At 44.3% G+C, this 9,572-nt stretch overlaps 1 long non-coding RNA gene across 14 annotated transcripts; it reads right to left on the reverse strand.

The window, feature by feature from the left end:
- Window positions 1-281: 281 nt before the first annotated feature.
- Window positions 282-1,908, reverse strand: LOC127918804 (uncharacterized). 14 transcript variants are annotated; one of them, XR_008100848.1, is made up of 6 exons: window positions 1,739-1,908; window positions 1,399-1,683; window positions 1,248-1,304; window positions 858-912; window positions 636-692; window positions 282-521 (listed from the first exon to the last, which is right to left on the reverse strand). It is a non-coding gene; the product is annotated as an uncharacterized LOC127918804 (long non-coding RNA). The 14 variants fall into 14 exon arrangements; XR_008100845.1 differs by having other exon boundaries at window positions 579-692; XR_008100851.1 differs by lacking the exon at window positions 858-912.
- Window positions 1,909-9,572: the final 7,664 nt, after the last annotated feature.

Genomic DNA, 9,572 nt, shown 5'->3' on the forward strand with positions numbered 1-9,572 from the left:
CAGTACAAATGTATACTGTTGGGGGAACTCGAGGACTGGAGTTCAGACACACTGTTCTAATGCATTTGATCAGCTGATTTTCATAAAATGTCCTAAGAAAATGAAATCTACAGTTGCTTCATCCATTTTTGGACTTCTGAAGCGATGCAATGTACCCATTGATTCTTGAAGAATATAACTTACAGTGAGGGAAAAAAGTATTTGATCCCCTGCTGATTTTGTACGTTTGCCCACTGACAAAGAAATTATCAGTCTATAATTTTAATGGTAGGTTTATTTGAACAGTGAGACAGAATAACAACAATAAAATCCAGAAAAACACATGTCAAAAATGTTATAAATTGATTTACATTTTAATGATCCCTGTCGGTCTCCTTTCATTAATTTGAGAATGCGCATCAATGTATACAAACAAGAGGAACATAGGGCAGAGGATGAAAGAGAGATGTGTGGGTTGTGCATACCTACCTAGGGATGATGAAGGGCAGAGGATGAAAGAGAGATGTGTGGGTTGTGCATACCTACCTAGGGATGATGAAGGGCAGAGGATGAAAGAAAGATGTGTGGGTTGTGCATACCTACCTAGGGATGATGAAGGGCAGAGGATGAAAGAGAGATGTGTGGGTTGTTCATACCTACCTAGGGATGATGAAGGGCAGAGGATGAAAGAGAGATGTGTGGGTTGTGCATACCTACCTAGGGATGATGAAGGGCAGAGGATGAAAGAGAGATGTGTGGGTTGGCATGCCTACCTAGGGATGATGAAGGGCAGAGGATGAAAGAGATGTGTGGGTTGTGCATACCTACCTAGGGATGATGAAGGGCAGAGGATGAAAAGAGATGTGGGTTGTTCATACCTACCTAGGGATGATGAAGGGCAGAGGATGAAAGAGATGTGTGGGTTGTTCATACCTACCTAGGGATGATGAAGGGCAGAGGATGAAAGAGATGTGTGGGTTGGATACCTAGGGATGATGAAGGGCAGAGATGAAAGAGAGATGTGTGGGTTGTGCATACCTACCTAGGGATGATGAAGGGCAGAGGATGAAAGAGAGATGTGGGTTGTGCATACCTACCTAGGGATGATGAAGGGCAGAGGATGAAAAGAGAGATGATGTGGGTTGGGTTGTGCATACCTACCTAGGGATGATGAAGGGCAGAGGATGAAAGAGAGATGTGTGGGTTGTTCATACCTACCTAGGGATGATGAAGGGCAGAGGATGAAAGAGAGATGTGTGTTGGCATACCTACCTAGGGATGATGAAGGGCAGAGGATGAAAGAGAGATGTGTGGGTTGTGCATACCTACCTAGGGATGATGAAGGGCAGAGGATGAAAGAAAGAGCATACCTACCTAGGGATGATGAAGGGCAGAGGATGGATGTTGGGTTGTTCATACCTACCTAGGGATGATGAAGGGCAGAGGATGAAAGAGAGATGTGTGGGTTGTGCATACCTACCTAGGGATGATGAAGGGCAGAGGATGAAAGAGAGATGTGTGGGTTGTGCATACCTACCTAGGGATGATGAAGGGCAGAGGATGAAAGAGAGATGTGTGGGTTGTGCATACCTACCTAGGGATGATGAAGGGCAGAGGATGAAAGAGAGATGTGTGGGTTGTGCATACCTACCTAGGGATGATGAAGGGCAGAGGATGAAAGAGAGATGTGTGGGTTGTGCATACCTACCTAGGGATGATGAAGGGCAGAGGATGAAAGAGATGTGTGGGTTGTGCATACCTACCTAGGGATGATGAAGGGCAGAGGATGAAAGAGAGATGTGTGGGTTGTGCATACCTACCTAGGGATGATGAAGGGCAGAGGATGAAAGAGAGATGTGTGGGTTGTGCATACCTACCTAGGGATGATGAAGGGCAGAGGATGAAAGAGAGATGTGTGGGTTGTGCATACCTACCCTAGGGATGATGAAGGGCAGATGATGACAAGGAGAGTAGGTACATGACATTCTAGGATGCTTCCCTTTTAACATGTGCGTGCCTGAGTGACTGGTAGATGCCTAGACTACAGAGCACACTAACATGTTATTTGTATGGTGCAAATAGGCATCAGTGGAGGCTGCTGAGGGGAGGACAGCTCATTATGGCATCAAACACATGGAAACCAATTAAGGTGCCACCTCTGATGGGCACATGCCTCCACTTTACAGCTACATGGGGCTCTACATGGGAATGGAAGTTATGCTAAGAAAAATTATGCTTATCTCGTCCGAATATTAAACAGATGGGTTGGAGCAATCGACACTTTATACCCCACTTAATTTCCCAGGCAGCCGAGTGGTTTTCTGACAAGTCCCAGGCCACGTCTCTCTGCACCCTGTTAGCTTTAAGCACATTAGTCTATCTGGCCATGTGCTTCATCCTTCTAGCTATGATAAATCCAGCCCAGTCTCGACTCCATATGGTTATTACTGATTGTGGCAGTGTGTCCAAGTACGTGTTTGAGAGAGTACAACTGTGTGTTTGTGTAACGTTGGGGGAGGGATTCTATGATACTGCAGAAACACCACTCCCTACAACACACACACACACACACACACAAAAAAAGGATGCAAGTTGCAACCTCTATGGCAGGGGTGTCAAACTCTTTCCATGCAGGGCATGGTGTCAGCAGGAGTTAGGTTTTTCCCTTTCAATGAAGCCTTAGACAACCAGGTGTGGGGAGTTCCTTACTTAATTCATCAATCAAGTACAAGGGAGGAGCGAAAACCCGCAACCACTCGGCCCTCCGTGGAATGAGTTTGACACCTGTGCTCTATGGTATTCAAATACGCTTTCACGCTAATTCACATTTCCACTTACCAGGAATACTTGTGTTAAGAATGAACTCCAATTCAGGTGAGAGGACAAGACTTGAATGCAACACTTTAATTAGTTACCTTATACACAAATTCCCAGCAACTCAACAAGCAGCAGCTGCTACTAACTGCCAATCAGCCTCCTCGCCTGTTTGCAACATTTTAAGTAGTTGTCTTGACTGCAGCTCCTCAATAAGCATCAGCTGCAGATAATTGCTAATCAGCCTCCACACCTGTCTGCACTCACCTTAATCACCACTGCCTCCCTACCTAAAGCTGACCAAACTAACATTCCTCCTCTTTGCTCTGTAGTGCATGTCAAGTTACTAGCCTTATCAAGTTGTGCATCCCATCTCCACCTTCTAGCTATTATCTCTTAGATTCTTCCACAGATCTCCAGATTGCCATCACCACAGCAACCTAATGACCATTTCTACCTTAGACTCCAAGCCACAGAGTCCACCGATCAATCATGAGCTGCCCAAATCTGTACCACCATGAACATAAAATTCTAAACCAAATAAATCCTTCATTTCTACCACACCATCCCCAACCCCATTAAACTTGATCTATGTCATGCTGAAACACTCTACCCTTGTTCAGCATATCAACAACCATTTAAACAGTAACATGTTACCCCCAATATCTATTTTCTCATCTCCACAATAGCATTCAACCTGGCATTTTTGCTTTCCACAACCCAAGTCGTATTGATAACCTTACCAATAAAAGCATCCTTTGACACCGCACATTCATGAGCACAAGATTTCTGAATAGGCCTTGAAACCATGCCAGGACCACCTGAAGCACCAGCCCCTACAGTAGGTCCACTTACTACAGGTACATCCATGTAAACTCCATCAGCCTGACAGTAGGTCCACTTACTACAGGTACATCCATGTAAACTCCATCAGCCTGACAGTAGGTCCACTTACTACAGGTACATCCATGTAAACTCCATCAGTCTGACAGTAGGTCCACTTACTACAGGTACATCTATGTAAACTCCATCAGTCTGACAGTAGGTCCACTTACTACAGGTACATCCATGTAAACTCCATCAGTCTGACAGTAGGTCCACTTACTACAGGTACATCCATGTAAACTCCATCAGTCTGACAGTAGGTCCACTTACTACAGGTACATCCATGTAAACTCCATCAGCCTGACAGTAGGTCCACTTACTACAGGTACATCTATGTAAACTCCATCAGCCTGACAGTAGGTCCACTTACTACAGGTACATCTATGTAAACTCCATCAGCCTGACAGTAGGTCCACTTACTACAGGTACATCCATGTAAACTCCATCAGTCTGACAGTAGGTCCACTTACTACAGGTACATCTATGTAAACTCCATCAGCCTGACAGTAGGTCCACTTACTACAGGTACATCCATGTAAACTCCATCAGCCTGACAGTAGGTCCACTTACTACAGGTACATCCATGTAAACTCCATCAGCCTGACAGTAGGTCCACTTACTACAGGTACATCTATGTAAACTCCAGCCTCAGGTCCACTTACTACAGGTACATCCAGTAGGTCCATCAGCCTGACAGTAGGTCCACTACAGGTACATCCATGTAAACTCCATCAGCCTGACAGTAGGTCCACTTACTACAGGTACATCCATGTAAACTCCATCAGTCTGACAGTAGGTCCACTTACTACAGGTACATCCATGTAAACTCCATCAGTCTGACAGTAGGTCCACTTACTACAGGTACATCCATGTAAACTCCATCAGTCTGACAGTAGGTCCACTTACTACAGGTACATCTATGTAAACTCCATCAGTCTGACAGTAGGTCCACTTACTACAGGTACATCCATGTAAACTCCATCAGCCTGACAGTAGGTCCACTTACTACAGGTACATCTATGTAAACTCCATCAGTCTGACAGTAGGTCCACTTACTACAGGTACATCTATGTAAACTCCATCAGTCTGACAGTAGGTCCACTTACTACAGGTACATCCATGTAAACTCCATCAGTCTGACAGTAGGTCCACTTACTACAGGTACATCCATGTAAACTCCATCAGTCTGACAGTAGGTCCACTTACTACAGGTACATCCATGTAAACTCCATCAGTCTGACAGTAGGTCCACTTACTACAGGTACATCCATGTAAACTCCATCAGTCTGACAGTAGGTCCACTTACTACAGGTACATCCATGTAAACTCCATCAGTCTGACAGTAGGTCCACTTACTACAGGTACATCTATGTAAACTCCAGCCTGACAGTAGGTCCACTTACTACAGGTATGTAAACTCCATCTATGTAAACTCCATCAGTCTGACAGTAGGTCCACTTACTACAGGTACATCCATGTAAACTCCATCAGCCTGACAGTAGGTCCACTTACTACAGGTACATCTATGTAAACTCCATCAGTCTGACAGTAGGTCCACTTACTACAGGTACATCTATGTAAACTCCATCAGCCTGACAGTAGGTCCACTTACTACAGGTACATCTATGTAAACTCCATCAGCCTGACAGTAGGTCCACTTACTACAGGTACATCTATGTAAACTCCATCAGCCTGACAGTAGGTCCACTTACTACAGGTACATCCATGTAAACTCCATCAGTCTGACAGTAGGTCCACTTACTACAGGTACATCCATGTAAACTGACAGTAGGTCCATCAGCCTGACAGTAGGTCCACTTACTACAGGTACATCCATGTAAACTCCATCAGTCTGACAGTAGGTCCACTTACTACAGGTACATCCATGTAAACTCCATCAGTCTGACAGTAGGTCCACTTACTACAGGTACATCCATGTAAACTCCATCAGTCTGACAGTAGGTCCACTTACTACAGGTACATCCATGTAAACTCCATCAGTCTGACAGTAGGTCCACTTACTACAGGTACATCCATGTAAACTCCATCAGTCTGACAGTAGGTCCACTTACTACAGGTACATCTATGTAAACTCATCAGTCCATCAGTCTGACAGTAGGTCCACTTACTACAGGTACATCCATGTAAACTCCATCAGCCTGACAGTAGGTCCACTTACTACAGGTACATCCATGTAAACTCCATCAGTCTGACAGTAGGTCCACTTACTACAGGTACATCTATGTAAACTCCATCAGTCTGACAGTAGGTCCACTTACTACAGGTACATCCATGTAAACTCCATCAGTCTGACAGTAGGTCCACTTACTACAGGTACATCTATGTAAACTCCATCAGCAGTCTGACAGTAGGTCCACTTACTACAGGTACATCCATGTAAACTCCATCAGTCTGACAGTAGGTCCACTTACTACAGGTACATCCATGTAAACTCCATCAGTCTGACAGTAGGTCCACTTACTACAGGTACATCCATGTAAACTCCATCAGTCTGACAGTAGGTCCACTTACTACAGGTACATCTATGTAAACTCCATCAGCCTGACAGTAGGTCCACTTACTACAGGTACATCCATGTAAACTCCATCAGTCTGACAGTAGGTCCACTTACTACAGGTACATCCATGTAAACTCCATCAGTCTGACAGTAGGTCCACTTACTACAGGTACATCTATGTAAACTCCATCAGCCTGACAGTAGGTCCACTTACTACAGGTACATCTATGTAAACTCCATCAGCCTGACAGTAGGTCCACTTACTACAGGTACATCTATGTAAACTCCATCAGCCTGACAGTAGGTCCACTTACTACAGGTACATCCATGTAAACTCCATCAGTCTGACAGTAGGTCCACTTACTACAGGTACATCTATGTAAACTCCATCAGTCTGACAGTAGGTCCACTTACTACAGGTACATCCATGTAAACTCCATCAGTCTGACAGTAGGTCCACTTACTACAGGTACATCCATGTAAACTCCATCAGCCTGACAGTAGGTCCACTTACTACAGGTACATCTATGTAAACTCCATCAGTCTGACAGTAGGTCCACTTACTACAGGTACATCCATGTAAACTAAACTCCATCAGCCTGACAGTAGGTCCACTTACTACAGGTACATCCATGTAAACTCCATCAGTCTGACAGTAGGTCCACTTACTACAGGTACATCCATGTAAACTCCATCAGTCTGACAGTAGGTCCACTTACTACAGGTACATCCATGTAAACTCCATCAGTCTGACAGTAGGTCCACTTACTACAGGTACATCCATGTAAACTCCATCAGTCTGACAGTAGGTCCACTTACTACAGGTACATCCATGTAAACTCCATCAGTCTGACAGTAGGTCCACTTACTACAGGTACATCTATGTAAACTCCATCAGCCTGACAGTACATCTATGTAAACTCCATCAGTCTGACAGTAGGTCCACTTACTACAGGTACATCCATGTAAACTCCATCAGTCTGACAGTAGGTCCACTTACTACAGGTACATCCATGTAAACTCCATCAGTCTGACAGTAGGTCCACTTACTACAGGTACATCCATGTAAACTCCATCAGTCTGACAGTAGGTCCACTTACTACAGGTACATCTATGTAAACTCCATCAGTCTGACAGTAGGTCCACTTACTACAGGTACATCCATGTAAACTCCATCAGCCTGACAGTAGGTCCACTTACTACAGGTACATCCATGTAAACTCCATCAGTCTGACAGTAGGTCCACTTACTACAGGTACATCCATGTAAACTCCATCAGTCTGACAGTAGGTCCACTTACTACAGGTACATCCATGTAAACTCCATCAGTCTGACAGTAGGTCCACTTACTACAGGTACATCCATGTAAACTCCATCAGCCTGACAGTAGGTCCACTTACTACAGGTACATCCATGTAAACTCCATCACTGACAGTAGGTACATACATCTATGTAAACTCCATCAGTCTGACAGTAGGTCCACTTACTACAGGTACATCCATGTAAACTCCATCAGTCTGACAGTAGGTCCACTTACTACAGGTACATCCATGTAAACTCCATCAGTCTGACAGTAGGTCCACTTACTACAGGTACATCTATGTAAACTCCATCAGTCTGACTCCATCAGTACATCCATGTAAACTCCATCTGACAGTAGGTCCACTTACTACAGGTACATCCATGTAAACTCCATCATCAGTCTGACAGTAGGTCCACTTACTACAGGTACATCCATGTAAACTCCATCAGTCTGACAGTAGGTCCACTTACTACAGGTACATCCATGTAAACTCCATCAGTCTGACAGTAGGTCCACTTACTACAGGTACATCCTATGTAAACTCCATCAGTCTGACAGTAGGTCCACTTACTACAGGTACATCCATGTAAACTCCATCAGTCTGACAGTAGGTCCACTTACTACAGGTACATCATAAACTCCATCAGTCTGACAGTAGGTCCAACTCCATCAGTAAACTCCATCTGACAGTAGGTCCACTTACTACAGGTACATCTATGTAAACTCCATCAGTCTGACAGTAGGTCCACTTACTACAGGTACATCCATGTAAACTCCATCAGTCTGACAGTAGGTCCACTTACTACAGGTACATCCATGTAAACTCCATCAGTCTGACAGTAGGTCCACTTACTACAGGTACATCTATGTAAACTCCATCAGTCTGACAGTAGGTCCACTTACTACAGGTACATCCATGTAAGGTCCACTTACTACAGGTACACTAAACTCCATCAGTCTGACAGTAGGTCCACTTACTACAGGTACATCCATGTAAACTCCATCAGTCTGACAGTAGGTCCACTTACTACAGGTACATCTATGTAAACTCCATCAGTCTGACAGTAGGTCCACTTACTACAGGTACATCCATGTAAACTCCATCAGCCTGACAGTAGGTCCACTTACTACAGGTACATCTATGTAAACTCCATCTGACAGTAGGTCCACTTACTACAGGTACATCTAAACTCCATCAGCCTGACAGTAGGTCCACTTACTACAGGTACATCCATGTAAACTCCATCAGTCTGACAGTAGGTCCACTTACTACAGGTACATCCATGTAAACTCCATCAGTCTGACAGTAGGTCCACTTACTACAGGTACATCCATGTAAACTCCATCAGTCTGACAGTAGGTCCACTTACTACAGGTACATCTATGTAAACTCCATCAGTCTGACAGTAGGTCCACTTACTACAGGTACATCTATGTAAACTCCATCAGTCTGACAGTAGGTCCACTTACTACAGGTACATCTATGTAAACAGGTACATCTATGTAAACTCCATCAGTCTGACAGTAGGTCCACTTACTACAGGTACATCCATCAGTCTGACAAACTCCATCAGTCTGACAGTAGGTCCACTTACTACAGGTACATCTATGTAAACTCCATCAGTCTGACAGTAGGTCCACTTACTACAGGTACATCCATGTAAACTCCATCAGCCTGACAGTAGGTCCACAGTAGGTCCACTACAGGTACATCCATGTAAACTCCATCAGTCTGACAGTAGGTCCACTTACTACAGGTACATCCATGTAAACTCCATCAGTCTGACAGTAGGTCCACTTACTACAGGTACATCCATGTAAACTCCATCAGTCTGACAGTAGGTCCACTTACTACAGGTACATCCATGTAAACTCCATCAGCCTGACAGTAGGTCCACTTACTACAGGTACATCCATGTAAACTCCATCAGTCTGACAGTAGGTCCACTACTACTACATCCAACTCCATCAGTCTGACATCTATACAGGTAAACTCCATCAGTCTGACAGTAGGTCCACTTACTACAGGTACATCATGTAAACTCCATCAGTCTGACAGTAGGTCCACTTACT

The sequence above is a fragment of the Oncorhynchus keta genome, unplaced genomic scaffold, assembly GCF_023373465.1.
Source record: "Oncorhynchus keta strain PuntledgeMale-10-30-2019 unplaced genomic scaffold, Oket_V2 Un_contig_14925_pilon_pilon, whole genome shotgun sequence".
Lineage (NCBI taxonomy): Eukaryota > Metazoa > Chordata > Actinopteri > Salmoniformes > Salmonidae > Oncorhynchus > Oncorhynchus keta.